The sequence below is a fragment of the Culex pipiens genome, chromosome 2 (genome assembly GCF_016801865.2).
Source record: "Culex pipiens pallens isolate TS chromosome 2, TS_CPP_V2, whole genome shotgun sequence".
Taxonomy (NCBI): Eukaryota; Metazoa; Arthropoda; class Insecta; order Diptera; family Culicidae; genus Culex; species Culex pipiens.
The window spans coordinates 45,717,976-45,734,446 of NC_068938.1; positions in this window are offsets into that span (position 1 = coordinate 45,717,976).

Below are 16,471 nucleotides of genomic sequence, written 5' to 3' on the forward strand. Positions count from 1 at the left end.
TGAGGGGAAATATATTCGCAAAATTAATACAATATACACTTTTCAAAATTGTGAATGGAGTAATCCAAACAAATTTTTGTGAAGTAGAATATGTATGACTTTTAACCTCCCAATTGCAGGGATAAACTTTATGGATGCACCCATTCTAATTGGAAATAGCTATGAAGGAGATTTACTGACAAGCAATGATTTTTTTTTCTCGGAAAAAATAATTTGGAATAAAAGAATATTTAACTACAGACAGTTAAGGTAAGATTGCAGTAATGCTACTAACAGAAAAAAATCTATCGACCTTTGGTTCCGATTTAAAGAAAAAAAAAATATTTCGACCCACATGATAAAAAAAAAACATATTTATTTTGTTCTAAACAGGTTCCAAATAATTCTACAAGTTGCTTAAATGCCAATTTAAGCCAAATTTTCGTCCTAACAAAAATATTCAAAATTATTTACATAAAAAAAATTGCAAAATATTTTTAAGATTAATGTATTTTAAAATAGAGCATTTTTTGTTGAAATGGGAAATAGATTTACTGGAATAGATTTCATATCAAGAGTTTTTTTGAAAAGGTCCTATAACATATGAAAGACAATAGCTTATAAGTCCTTTTCAAAAAAAAACTCTAGATATGTGTTTTCATAAAGGTCTTAACATTTCCGAGGGACTTTCTTATGCATAAAGAAGCCAGCCAAGTATCCCTACAATTTTGACAGCTATCCATTCAAAAATTATATCTTTATAATCGAAAATCTGTATTTTGGGATATAATATTTCAATCGATTTGGTATTCTCGGTAAAGTTTAAAGTTTTAGTTAGGACAATTAAGAAAACTATACACTTCCAAATAATTTAGCCTTTTTTCACAGATAATCAACATTTTATTACTAAAATTTGAATTCTCAAAATCCGCATTGCAAATTGTCGATTATGATTTGTTTGAATTTTTATTTTTTTTGTGTTTCTGATTTGGCTCAAACTTTTTATTGGCCTTCCCTGCGACCAAAGAAGCCATTTTGTGTCATTGGTTCACCCATACAAGTCTCCTTTTAATTTTGGCAGCTGTCCATACAAAAATGATACTTAAACATACGAAAATCCGTATATAACTGTCCAGTTATTTTGCAATCATAATTGTCCAAAATTTCAAAGAATGGACTAATTTTTTTGTAAAAAAAAAGTTTTTGCTGTGCTATACAGTGGAATTTTGTACAAACTCCAAATAATTTTAAACAAATCTAAATATTTTGAAAAAAAAAATTACCCCCTGATTTTTCGGACCCATTTTAAGGGGGCGACATTACATCGAAAATATTTGCAACGGCCTAATTCTTAACATTTTTTTTTATTTGACTACAATTTTTGATGTATAATCGAATGTGGAACCGCAAAGTACAAAAAATTTGATAAACTTGGCCGTTCATAAAGCATGCTCTGTATTGGGACTGATTGTTTATTTTTATTTTTCTTAAAGTATGGCCATTGATAGTTTGATTTTAGCCAGAAATTCGCAGTATTTCGATTTTTTTTTCAAATTGTGCTCAAAAGTGACCATTACTGAACAATTTTACTCGTAATTTTCAGAAAATTACTCAATTTTTTTCTGAAATATATTAAAACTGTGATTGTATGTTTCACTCTTTTGAAATATTAGCCTTGATTCCAAAATTTTCAAAATATTTTTATCAAAAAGAGCAGAAAATTTCGCAAATGTTTCATTTTTAAACACTGAAAATTGGACTATCAGTTGCTGTTTCTGTGAGACTTTGAGAACTTAAATGCTCCTGTTTGTTTTATTTTTTCTTTATTCCGATGTTTCTCAGCATCCAGAGGTCCAATCTTCAATTTTCAAATAAAATTGAATAAAAATTTAAAAAAAATTAGAATTTTCAAAAAAAATTTTTTTTTTAAATGTTTACTCTTGGGCACTGTTAAAAAAAATCATAATACTGTAAATTAACAGTAAAAATCGAGCTTTAAGTGGCCATATCTCGAAAACGCACTTTATCAAAAATTTTGTAAAGTACTTTTCCATTGCAAATTCGATCAAAAAAAAAACTTTGGTGCAACATTTTTGCCCGAATTTCTCTATGGCTCAAAATTGCGTGTTTTCTCCACAAAACCTATAAACAAAAAAATACGAATTTTGGGAAATTGGATTGGATTTTTGTAAACATGAATTTTAAATGTGACCCAAACTGCACTCAATTTGCAAATTCCAAAACCAATGGTTCGATTTTCAATGACAAAACTTGAATCCATCGTAAACATTTTTAAGTCGCTTCAAGACATATTTTGAGATTTTAAAACCATGCGAACATTAAAAACCGAAGCAATTTATCAAAAAAAATGGTTCTATAAATCAGAGAACTAAATCCAAAATTATTGACTTTTCGACTATTTTTTAAAAACATGCTCATCCTCAAGAAATTGCAGGTTTGGTCATCTTACATACATCTAAAATCTAATTTTCAAAAAGTTTTTTTTTTTTGTTAAATTGGATTTTTTGTGCAAAAAGATTACACACACATTTTTTCTTGATTCATTTTATTAATACCGTCATCAGGGGTGACATTGGGTCTGCGGTGAGATTGGATCATCTCACCCCCTCACACACTGTATAACAAAGCTTACAGCAGCCTTCTTTTTGACGATTAGGTCAGCTTATTTACTATGAAGCCCCGTGGAGCGATGCGGAAGTGCGCCTGGACCTGCCGTGGAGATAACAACAAGTCGTCGAAGTCGTCGGATCGAATCTTGGGAAAGAGGAAGTTCATCAAAAAAGGAAAATCTAAAAGTTCGCCATGTTATCCTGTCCAAATGAAGAGAGATTAACAGTATTCACAGATAGAGAGCAATTTATTTTAGAATGAGTCGGGCAGAAACAAGCTTTCCAAAATAAACAGAAAAAATATTCTTATTGGCCAAATTTCAAAATTCCAATGAGAAATGTTTGTTTACATGTAGGTTGGTCAACGGTTAGACAGCTGATTTCAATCTAACTTTCCTTTTCAGTGTGCGCTTTGATTTGACAGCACAGCCGTAAACCACGCCCCTTTTTTCGTTGAATCTCTTGTTAGCTAGCACAGTGTTGTCAATTACATTTGTACAACTTACTCTGATAACTTGCATCTTGTTCTGACAAGTTATACAACAGAAAAAAGTGCGCTTTTTCCAGTTCACAGGAGTTGTAGAACACGTTGGGGTAACACGGCCGATCGGTTATACAACCAGTTAGGAAATTCATTTATCTGACAAAGTGTGTTTCTTGGGCATCGTCATACCTGATGAAGTTACCTCTAATTTTTTGTCCTGCTAAATTGATTCGAAATTCTATTCTCAAGATCAGGGCTTGTGAAATTTCGACTTTGTTTGTGATAGCTGACAGAACACTCCAATCGTCTTCACCACGACAACCTGATTTTTACATTCTACTTTCGTTCGTTTCACACACAAAGGAATGAGTGCTACGCAAAGTCACTCACACAATCATTGACTTCCCTCCAGGAGAAAAATCGCTTAGAGAGCGGTCGTTTGACATTCTACCGAGATTCCGATCATCTCTCCAATGATAGCTATCATATGATTTCTGTCACCACGCAGCATACACTAGGAAGAGAGAGACAAAAACGAGAGAAAGAGAAAGAGCATGTTGTCTCGTTCGGGCGGCTGCTTGAGTGGTGCTCATTTTTCGTTCGTTTCGTCTTCGTGCTTACGTTCATCGACCGTCGCCAAGCAATGACGGTCATGATAGGCGTTGTGTGTCAGCGATCAAATATCGTTTTGGGAAATGATCGCTGACAGAAAGTTCTATCGAATATCGAGCAGTCCCGTTCAGTGATAGATCCCTTTTCAAGCATTGCTCAAGATATCGACTTTTGAATATATTGAAAGCAGGTGTGAAAAACCTTATAAATTCTGTTTCAATCTGAAGAGTTTTCTGTTTATCCTAAAGGAACTTCTCAGTCAAGTCGACATAAGATCAAAAGAAAATCGTTTGTTATAAATACTTTATTCAAAACGGCTGTAGAATGTACTTCGCTCCACGCAAATTTCAACCCTCTCACAAAACATAACTGCAATTTAATCGCACCGCCTCAAGAAAGTTAGCACAGTCTCAGCCATGCAACCTTCCAAACACGAAATTTATAGCGCCACAACAACAACCATCATTTCAACTTCCGGCCAGACAAAGTTTCTCCCAAGTTCACACCTACTCACAAACACGCACGGTCTGGGGTTCGCTTCTTCACAAACACACAAAATCTGCTACCCATAATTTTCCCATTAGGCCTGCCACCGCCGTCCTCGTCTGGGCCACGTCGTGAAAACGCCGTTGCACCTGATGCCAGTAAAGTGCAACAACAAGGTCTCTATCACTTTTTGTCACGTGACACTTAAATGTGTCGCGCGACATGAATTTCATGCTGCAAAGCCGAACGCGATGAATTTTCCGACTTGATGTGTGACAGCAAATTCAATGCTGTCAGTTGTTATCGCTGGAAAACGTGGTGTAAATTCACTCAATTGCTCTTTTGGCACCACTTTTTTGTTGAGGTTGCTGAAGCTTTCTTCACTCAGCTGTGAAAATGGAGAAAAGCCAACTCACGTGTTCGAGGATGAGGCGAGGGTGTGTCAGTGTGTATGTTTATCTTAAAGTTTTTCCTGCACGGTTCTGTTTTGCTGGAGAGTTTTGTAGCTTGGCTTTTCCTTTATGCTGCCAAACTGTCCTCGTTGCAAAACTGCTCTAATGTTTGTGTGGTTTGTAGCATAGATTTTGCTGGATTTGGAAAGATAGTTTTTCCGCTATATTTTATCTGGCTTTGGGGTCTTTTGGGGGAGTTTGGGGGCAAATGGGGTTAAATTAACGTATTTTTTTTATGAGTGAAGAAAGACTGTAGAACCAATTGACACAAAATATTCAAATACAAACATCAACTATTTTTAAAAACAATTTAACCCTACACTCTTCGGTCGAGCATCGCCCAGCGCAAGGTCCAAGAGGGCAAAGTGGAAAATCATGGGAAAAGTTTGTTGCCGTACCGCGTAGTGTGTGTGTGAGAGGTTTAAAACCAGCTTTTCTGAAAGGGGAGAAAAACTTGCACTAGCTCTAGTGATGTTTACGTTTTCGATAAAAATTGCACACGATTTTGCGAGCTTATATTTTCCCCCGTTGTTGCAAGTTGAACCCCTTCTGAAAAAAGGCGATCATCGATTGGGTTTTAATGGCGATTTTTTTTGCGGGAATAGCAGTTTTTTTACATTGGGAAGAATCGGGGAGGGGATTACGATTTAGTGAATAAAATGGACCATATGTGTTTTGGCGAAAAAAATGTTTCCTCTGTTTGCTTTTCAAACCGGATGAAGGCGTCAACGATCTGGATGAGCTGAAGTGATGGTTATAGTGTAAGCGCAGAAAGAAATTCATTATTAGTTTTTTTGATTGTCAATAATAAAGTAAAACAAGCAAATTCAATTTAAAACTGTTTTTTTTTAGCGTTTAATGTGTAATGTTTAATGTTTAATGTTTAATGTTTAATGTTTAATGTTTAATGTTTAATGTTTAATGTTTAATGTTTAATGTTTAATGTTTAATGTTTAATGTTTAATGTTTAATGTTTAATGTTTAATGTTTAATGTTTAATGTTTAATGTTTAATGTTTAATGTTTAATGTTTAATGTTTAATGTTTAATGTTTAATGTTTAATGTTTAATGTTTAATGTTTAATGTTTAATGTTTAATGTTTAATGTTTAATGTTTAATGTTTAATGTTTAATGTTTAATGTTTAATGTTTAATGTTTAATGTTTAATGTTTAATGTTTAATGTTTAATGTTTAATGTTTAATGTTTAATGTTTAATGTTTAATGTTTAATGTTTTATGTTTAATGTTTAATGTTTAATGTTTAATGTTTAATGTTTAATGTTTAATGTTTAATGTTTAATGTTTAATGTTTAATGTTTAATGTTTAATGTTTAATGTTTAATGTTTAATGTTTAATGTTTAATGTTTAATGTTTAATGTTTAATGTTTAATGTTTAATGTTTAATGTTTAATGTTTAATGTTTAATGTTTAATGTTTAATGTTTAATGTTTAATGTTTAATGTTTAATGTTTAATGTTTAATGTTTAATGTTTAATGTTTAATGTTTAATGTTTAATGTTTAATGTTTAATGTTTAATGTTTTATGTTTAATGTTTAATGTTTAATGTTTAATGTTTAATGTTTAATGTTTAATGTTTAATGTTTAATGTTTAATGTTTTATGTTTAATGTTTAATGTTTAATGTTTAATGTTAAATGTTTAATGTTTAATGTTTAATGTTTAATGTTTAATGTTTAATGTTTAATGTTTAATGTTTAATGTTTAATGTTTAATGTTTAATGTTTAATGTTTAATGTTTAATGTTTAATGTTTAATGTTTAATGTTTAATGTTTAATGTTTAATGTTTAATGTTTAATGTTTAATGTTTAATGTTTAATGTTTAATGTTTAATATTTAATGTTTAATGTTTAATGTTTAATGTTTAATGTTTAATGTTTAATGTTTAATGTTTAATGTTTAATGTTTAATGTTTAATGTTTAATGTTTAATGTTTAATGTTTAATGTTTAATGTTTAATGTTTAATGTTTAATGTTTAATGTTTAATGTTTAATGTTTAATGTTTAATGTTTAATGTTTAATGTTTAATGTTTAATGTTTAATGTTTAATGTTTAATGTTTAATGTTTAGTGTTTAATGTTTAATGTTTAATGTTTAATGTTTAATGTTTAATGTTTAATGTTTAATGTTTAATGTTTAATGTTTAATGTTTAATGTTTAATGTTTAATGTTTAATGTTTAATGTTTAATGTTTAATGTTTAATGTTTAATGTTTAATGTTTATGTTTAATGTTTAATGTTTAATGTTTAATGTTTAATGTTTAATGTTTAATGTTTAATGTTTAATGTTTAATGTTTAATGTTTAATGTTTAATGTTTAATGTTTAATGTTTAATGTTTAATGTTTAATGTTTAATGTTTAATGTTTAATGTTTAATGTTTAATGTTTAATGTTTAATGTTTAATGTTTAATGTTTAATGTTTAATGTTTAATGTTTAATGTTTAATGTTTAATGTTTAATGTTTAATGTTTAATGTTCAATAACATTTTTTCTAAAGTTTTGTTTGAAATTGTTTTTCTTTTTTTACACAGTTCATTTTTATAATTATTTGAAAATTCAGTTAAATCGCACTTAAAGTTCGATTCTCATTTAAAATTGTTCAACTCCACTGTCTGATTGCTAGCATAAATATTCATCAGCTAGAAAATGCGCACTATGCAAATAATCCCTTTCCTGGAAACACGACACTCGTCAGTACATCGACATAAACATTCATGAAACCATAAATAAGTCAAGTAAAGGGTTCATTTTGGATCTTTTGTGGAGTGATGAGAGCTACTGATTGTGCATAAATTACAGCGGGGGCTTGCCTTCGTGTCATGCTGGAGATAAGAAAATTTGGTGCAACTAGAGCAATGGACTGTAATTTTGATCAATTTTTTTGTTTTACAGGGTTCTTGAAGAATCCAGAAATTTGCAGGAATTTTGACGTAAATTCAAACGTGATTTAATTTAATCTCACTTGAGAGTCAGAATCGAAATCTGTCCTTTCCTAACAAACTACGTTGGATGTTTAGTTTTCCGAGAAATTATTACTTACACAAGTTACGGCTGGCTGATGATTGTGAGTTGAATAATTAATGCTTCTAGCAGAAAAACTCGCCGCCAAAGGCTGATAAGGATTGATTTACACAGTAACACTGAAGCTTCTCAGGCAAAACAAAACCTATTTCATCAAAACTGTGACATGCCCCTCATCACACCGTAACTTAGAATCGGTCCGAAAATTATGACGTAAAGATGAAAAACAAATCGCTCAAACTTTTATCATCAGCTTTTTTATGAATTACACCTGACCTGACAAGCACCCCGTTCGGGTCAAACCGGAAAAAGTTAATCGCACACATAGTCCAAAACGTAAGCACATAGAATAAAATGGGCAAATTTCGGGCTCACCTCAAGCATAAATCTATCTGGGGAAAATAGGAACTTCCTAGGGGACAGATTTATGGGAAAACCTGTTCCGGGCAATGTAATCCACCGGGTTTTATGACGGTGAGCGATGTTCCTTTTTTTTCGGGGTTGCCATGTCGGTCAACTCCCTTTGGAGAGGTGAGCAAGTAAACTGTGTTAATTAAGCTTTAGAATGGCCAATTTTATATGCAAGCAGAAATTGGTAGAGAATTATCGTGACATGAATTTCGTTCTAAGGTTAATTCACGGGGGACAAGTTTTTTAATTGAAAGAAACAGAGACTGTGCCGAGGTTTTCTTCGCTTATGTTCAATTAAACTTTCAAAAGAAAAATAGAAAGCAATTTTTAAAGGCTTGGATTAAACATTGAACAATTGTGCAGAGCTTTATTTCAACTTGATTGTTCTAAGATTTCTACGAAAAATGGAAAACCTTTTTTTCAAATCATTTCGGAATTTTCCTTCCGAGAAGGATGAATGGAAAAGGCTTCACTTGCATGAATCAGTTTTTCGGTCGGACAATTCGTTACGGTCATTTGCCATTAACCCTCTACTGCCCAAATTTTTTTTTCGAAAATTTTTATTTTTCCCGTGTTCAGGAGGTCATTTTGAGAAACTTTTGTTCTACGAAAAACTTTACTTCTCTTGTTTTATGTTTTTCTTGTTTCATTTTTAGTATTTTAATTTGCATTTATCATGTTTAGTTTATGTTTGTTTTTGGTAGTATTTGGCCTACTCTACCACCTCCTATCATTACATTTTGCCTATCTAATTTTTTCATGTTTTTACAGTAACTTTTTCAATTTTTTGCATGTTTTTCACATTTTTTGCTATAAAATGGAACCATTATCATTTAAACTGTAAATAAATGCGTAGAGGCATAGTCTGGGGCACTAGAAAAATTACTGCATTCTTCTTTTTACTTAAAATATAGGAAATGTTAGTAAAAAACACAGCCAAAGTTGACCCCTAAATAAAATACATTTTTAAAAACATTGGCAAAGTCACATAAAACAAGTCAAACTTCCAACCCTAAAATTTTCCAAACTATTAAAAGTTCTTCTTTCCAATGCTTTTTGAAGATCAAAAATTGGTTGAAAAATAGATTTTTGGCGATTTTTTAAATCGAAGCCGGTCTAGAGGCGGGGTTGGGTTGTAGAGGATTAAGTGTTTTGTGTGTTTGAATATTTTGGTGAATTATTTAAAAAAAAAATCAAAACACAATTTGTATGGAAAAATATTCTTATCATTTCAAAAGAGATTTTTTAAAATGGAGTATTTTTTTTTTTAATATTTTAAAAGTAACAGTAAAGCAAACATTGCACAGTGATTTCAGGTCGCCAAAATTCAAAGCAAAATAAATTTATAAAAAAACATGTTCTAGGGCTTTATTTACGATCAGGGTGTCTCCTAATTTGTAATTTGTAATTTGTAATTTGTAATTTGTAATTTGTAATTTGTAATTTGTAATTTGTAATTTGTAATTTGTAATTTGTAATTTGTAATTTGTAATTTGTAATTTGTAATTTGTAATTTGTAATTTGTAATTTGTAATTTGTAATTTGTAATTTGTAATTTGTAATTTGTAATTTGTAATTTGTAATTTTTAATTTGTAATTTGTAAATTGTAAATTGTAAATTGTAAATTGTAATTTGTAATTTGCAAATTGTAATTTGTAATTTGGGTAATTCTCCGCCAACTCACACAGCAGTTGCCCCGACCCCTCTTCGATTTGCGTGAAACTTTGTCCTAAGGGGTAACTTTTGTCCCTGATCATGAATCCGAGGTCCGTTTTTTGATATCTCGAAAAAAGAGGTGTTTTTCAATAATTTGCAGCCTGAAATGGTGATGAAATAGAAATTTGGTGTCAAAGGGACTTTTATGTAAAATTAGACGTCCGATTTGATGGCGTACTCAGAATTCCGAAAAAACGTATTTTTCATCGAAAAAAACACTAAAAAAGTTTTAAAAATTCTCCCATTTTCCGTTACTCGACTGTAAAATTTTTTGGAACATGTCATTTTATGGGAAATTTAATGTACTTTTCGAATCTACATTGACCCAGAAGGGTCATTTTTTCACCTAGAACAAAATTTTTCATTTTAAAATTTCGTGTTTTTTCTAATTTTGCAGGGTTATTTTTTAGAGTGTAACAATGTTCTACAAAATTTTAGAGCAAACAATTACAAAAAATTTGATATATAGACATAAGGGGTTTGCTCATAAACATCACGAGTTATCGTGATTTTACGAAAAAAAGTTATGAAAAAGTTGGTCGTCATCGATCATGGCCGTTCTTGGTCACCCGCGACAGACACGGACGACGAAACAAAGAGAAACGTAAAAAGTAACTTTTTCAAAACTTTTTTTCGTAAAATCGCGATAACTCGTGATGTTTATAAGCAAACTCCTTATATCTATGAATCAAAATTTTTGTGATTGTCCTCTCTACAACTTTGTAGAACATTTTTACACTCTAAAAAATAACCCTGCAAAGTTAGAAAAAACACGAAATTTTAAAATGAAAAATTTTGTTCTAAATGAAAAAAATGACCCTTCTTGGTCAATGAAGATTCGAAAAGTACATTAAATTTCCCATAAAATGACATGTTCCAATAAATTTTACAGTCGAGTAACGGAAAATGGGAGAATTTTTAAAACTTTTTTAGTGTTTTTTTCGATGAAAAAACATTTCTTTCGGAATTCTGAGTACGCCATCAAATCGGGCGTCTAATTTTACATAAAAGTCCCTTTGACACCAAATTTCTATTTCATCACCGTTTCAGGCTGCAAATTATTGAAAAACACCTCTTTTTTCGCATGTTCAAAAATGGAAGGGGTCGTACCGTCACTACGTCACGAGATATCAAAAAACGGACCTCGGATTCGTGATCAGGGACAAAAGTTACCCCTTAGGACAAAGTTTCACGCAAATCGAAGAGGGGTCGGGGAAACTTTTCCCGATTTCGTGTGAGTTGGTAGAGAATTACCCATTTGTAATTTGTAATTTGTAATTTGTAATTTGTAATTTGTAATTTGTAATTTGTAATTTGTAATTTGTAATTTGTAATTTGTAATTTGTAATTTGTAATTTGTAATTTGTAATTTGTAATTTGTAATTTGTAATTTGTAATTTGTAATTTGTAATTTGTAATTTGTAATTTGTAATTTGTAATTTGTAATTTGTAATTTGTAATTTGTAATTTGTAATTTGTAATTTGTGATTTGTAATTTGTAATTTGTAATTTGTAATTTGTAATTTGTAATTTGTAATTTGTAATTTGTAATTTGTAATTTGTAATTTGTAATTTGTAATTTGTAATTTGTAATTTGTAATTTGTAATTTGTAATTTGTAATTTGTAATTTGTAATTTGTAATTTGTAATTTGTAATTTGTAATTTGTAATTTGTAATTTGTAATTTGTAATTTGTAATTTGTAATTTGTAATTTGTAATTTGTAATTTGTAATTTGTAATTTGTAATTTGTAATTTGTAATTTGTAATTTGTAATTTGTAATTTGTAATTTGTAATTTGTAATTTGTAATTTGTAATTTGTAATTTGTAATTTGTAATTTGTAATTTGTAATTTGTAATTTGTAATTTGTAATTTGTAATTTGTAATTTGTAATTTGTAATTTGTAATTTGTAATTTGTAATTTGTAATTTGTAATTTGTAATTTGTAATTTGTAATTTGTAATTTGTAATTTGTAATTTGTAATTTGTAATTTGTAATTTGTAATTTGTAATTCGTAATTTGTAATTTGTAATTTGTAATTTGTAATTTGTAATTTGTAATTTGTAATTTGTAATTTGTAATTTATAATTTGTAATTTGTAATTTGTAATTTGTAATTTGTAATTTGTAATTTGTAATTTGTAATTTGTAATTTGTAATTTGTAATTTGTAATTTGTAATTTGTAATTTGTAATTTGTAATTTGTAATTTGTAATTTGTAATTTGTAATTTGTAATTTGTAATTTGTAATTTGTAATTTGTAATTTGTAATTTGTAATTTGTAATTTGTAATTTGTAATTTGTAATTTGTAATTTGTAATTTGTAATTTGTAATTTGTAATTTGTAATTTGTAATTTGTAATTTGTAATTTGTAATTTGTAATTTGTAATTTGTAATTTGTAATTTGTAATTTGTAATTTGTAATTTGTAATTTGTAATTTGTAATTTGTAATTTGTAATTTGTAATTTGTAATTTGTAATTTGTAATTTGTAATTTGTAATTTGTAATTTGTAATTTGTAATTTGTAATTTGTAATTTGTAATTTGTAATTTGTAATTTGTAATTTGTAATTTGTAATTTGTAATTTGTAATTTGTAATTTGTAATTATTTGCTTTATTGGATTTTTGGACAATTTTTTTTCAATTTTTGTCAGTGCAGTCTTTGCTACAATAATAGTATGAAAATTGCTATCAGATTTTCCCCGCCATCAAATCATTTACGGCTAGCAGCCGTCTAGCCGGCGATCGACCTTGAGACGAAAGTTTCACGTATCGTTCAGTCCCTGATTGAAAGGCCGTTTTTCCAACGCGATTATCCTGGCTTTTCTCCAATACGTCACGAACTTACCTTCGCGCGCGGGCAAAACCAGGACATCAACAAATTGGGGCCACTTTGCTGCGGCTGAGAATTTTTCTTCCACGTGGCTCGATTTTTCCCATGGCACGTTTCGGCGGGTAAAACGTGCGCACGTGTTTGGACTATGATTTTATTTGGCGCATTTTATTGGGGCTGTACTTTGTATCGGATGAAAGCGGAAAATCATTTTCGTCGTGAATGATAAGCAGATTGAATAAAGGAGCTATGAAAAAAGCCCATTCAAATGGAGGCCGGCTGTCTGGCAATTTGGCGGGATGTTTCCCAAATGGGCCTTTTCATAGATGGGTGATTATCGAGACACGTGATCTTTTTAGAAGGATTTTTATTTTATTATATTTCAAACGAAGTCTTGAAACTTCCAAATGAGATAGTTCAGAAGTTGAGATATAGATTTCTGCTCATCACATAGTTCGTCTCTATTACAAAGTTTTGAAGAAAACTAATCTCGAACAAAATTTTTCAAACCAGCAACTCTTAGAAATGGATGCCAGTTTCATTTCGCTGCACAACCTGGACCGTAAAATGAAATTTTTTCCTCAGAACTTGCAACACTTTCGCCAAGTTAAACTTATTCACACAAACTCTCGAGGCAAGGGTGGCGCTTATTGCATTTTTCACATTGCAAAATCACTCACACACGTGTTCTTTTCCAGTGTTCCCAGCAAACGTTGAGGAAGCATGCAAATAGTGCAGAAATTGAAACTGAGCAGTGTAAGTGCTGTTTGCCCGGAATTTCAAGTATCTCATCTTACGAGGGGCAACTCCTTCAAAGAACCGACCAACAATTGCACTTTGAAGTGGTAAAACTATTACGAGGCCTCTCTGCTGGTTTTGTGGCATTCGGAAAAAAAAGTACAAAATCATGTGGAATACATTTCCACGAAGGATGTGTGAAGCACTTCTTTCTGCCCTCTGCTCCCACCCCGTAACCTGCCTTTTGATATGAACTTGACACAAGTCGTTCCACAAATGGACTCGCAAAGGAGCTCTCCAAAGTTTGGATTGAGGAAAAGATGATTACGTCTTGACGTTCTCAACTCCCGGGTACCGGATGTGTGGGCGGAAATTTGCATCAGCAGGTACTTTCGTGGAAAGTTTATTACTTTTGAACAAATGTAAGCTAAGTGATTCTGAGAAATGCATCTTTCCCCTAGTGAATAAAAGATGGCGCCACTTATGAAGAGTGCAATTGCATGCAAGTTTTTGTGCAACTTGCATGACGCATTTTTGATCAAAAAAGTTTCATGCAAAGTGAAGTTGGTTCAAGTGTGAAAACTGCACTTCATCTACGTAGTTCAGAATCTAACTCTTTGATGCATCTTTATCTCAACAATGGAGAAGACTCGATGATACGAATCTATTGCCACCCACAGAATCGGTTGAACTTGAAATGTGATGAAGTTGGAGGCCACTTTGGTGGATGCTCATACATGCATTATGCATGATGCATTGCCACCCGCATACGACTGCCGGAGCTTATGCATGTTACATAAATTCCATGTGTGATGTTGTACAATCTTGAGGCTTCCTCGGTTTGAAGTTCGACTTGAGAAGCAGTTGAAATGAGATTGGTTTTGTTATCGGCAGGTATTGTTCTGAAATAAAGTCAAATCATTTATTAAAGTTGAACCTAGCCAACAAAAACTCAATAATTGCTCAGTTGAACGAAAAACAATTGTTCAGTTGATCAAACTACAATTGTTCAGTTAAACGAACATTATTTGTTCAGTTGAATAAACAACAATTGTACACTTGAACGAACAATAATTGTTCAGTTAAACGAACAACGATTGCTCAGTTCAACTAACAAAAATTGTTCTGTTGACTGAGTTAAACGAACATATTTGTTCAGTTAAAAGAACAAAAATTGTTCAGTTGAACGAAAAAAAATCGTTCAGTTGAACGAACAACAATTGTTCAGTTGAACGAACAACAATTGTTCAGTTGAACGAACAACAATTGTTCAGTTGAACGAACAACAATTGTTCAGTTGAACGAACAAATGTTGATCAGTTGAACGAACAAAAATTGTTCAGTTAAACAAACAATTTTTTTTTAATTGAACGAACAAAAATTGTTCAGTTGAACGAACAATTCTAAAGTTTTTTTAAAAGGTTCTATAAGCTATTGTCTTTCATATGTTTATAGGACCGCTTAAAAAAACTCTTGAATTGTTCAGTTGAACGAACAACAACTGTTCAGTTGAACGAAAAAAAAGTTAAGGTGAACGAACAAAAAATGTTGAATAAAACAAACAAAAATTGTTCAGCTGAACGAACAAAAATTGTTAAATTGAACGAACACAAATTGTTCAGTTAAACGAACAAAAAATGTTAAATTTAACGAACAAAAATTGTTCAGTTGAACGAACAACAATTGTTTAGTTGAACGAACAACAATTGTTCAGTTGAACGAACAAAAATTGTTTAGTTGAACGAACAAAAATTGTTCAGTTGAACGAACAAAAATTGTTCAGTTAAACAAACAAAAATTGTTAAGTTGAACGAACACCAATTGTTCAGTTGAACGAACAACAATTGTTAATTTACACGAACAACAATTGTTGAGTTGAACAAACAACAATTGTTCAGTTGAACAAACAAAAATTGTTCTGTTGAACGAACAAAAATTGTTCAGTTGAACGAACAAAAATTGTTCATTTGAACAAACAATTGTTCAGTTTATCGAACAACAACTGTTCAGTTGAACGAAAAAAAATAATGTTAAGTTGAACGAACACCAATTGTTCAGTTGAACGAAAAAAATTGTTAAGTTGAACGAACAAAAATCGTTCAGTTGAACGAACAACAGTTGTTCACATGAACGAACAACAATTGTTTAGTTAAACGAACAAAAATTGTTAAGTTGAACAAACACCAGTTGTTCAGTTGAACGAAAAAAATTTTTAAGTTGAACGAACAAAAATCGTTCACTTGAACGAACAACAGTTGTTCACATCAATGAACAACAATTGTTCAGTTGAACGAACAAAAATTGTTCAGTTGAACGAACACCAATTGTTCAGTTGAACGAAAAAAATTGTTAAGTTGAACGAACAAAAATCGTTCAGTTGAACGAACAACAGTTGTTCACATGAACGAACAACAATTATCCAGTTGAACAAACAATTGTTCAGTTTAACGAACAACAACTGTTCAGTTGAACGAAAAAAAATAATGTTAAGTTGAACGAACACCAATTGTTCAGTTGAACGAAAAAAATTGTTAAGTTGAACGAACAAAAATCGTTCAGTTGAACGAACAACAGTTGTTCACATGAACGAACAACAATTGTTTAGTTAAACGAACAAAAATTGTTAAGTTGAACGAACACCAGTTGTTCAGTTGAACGAAAAAAATTTTTAAGTTGAACGAACAAAAATCGTTCACTTGAACGAACAACAGTTGTTCACATCAATGAACAACAATTGTTCAGTTGAACGAACAAAAATTGTTCAGTTGAACGAACACCAATTGTTCAGTTGAACGAAAAAAATTGTTAAGTTGAACGAACAATTTTTTTTAAATTAAACGAACAAAAATTGCTCAGTTGAACGAACAACAATTGTTCAGTTGAACGAACAAATATTGATCAGTTGAACGAACAAAAATTGTTCAGTTAAACAAACAATTTTTTTTAAATTGAACTAACAAAAATTGTTCAGTTGAACCAACAATTCTAAAGTTTTTTTAAAAGGTTCTATAAGCTATTGTCTTTCATATGTTTATAGGACCGCTTAAAAAAAACTCTTGAATTGTTCAGTTGAACGAACAAC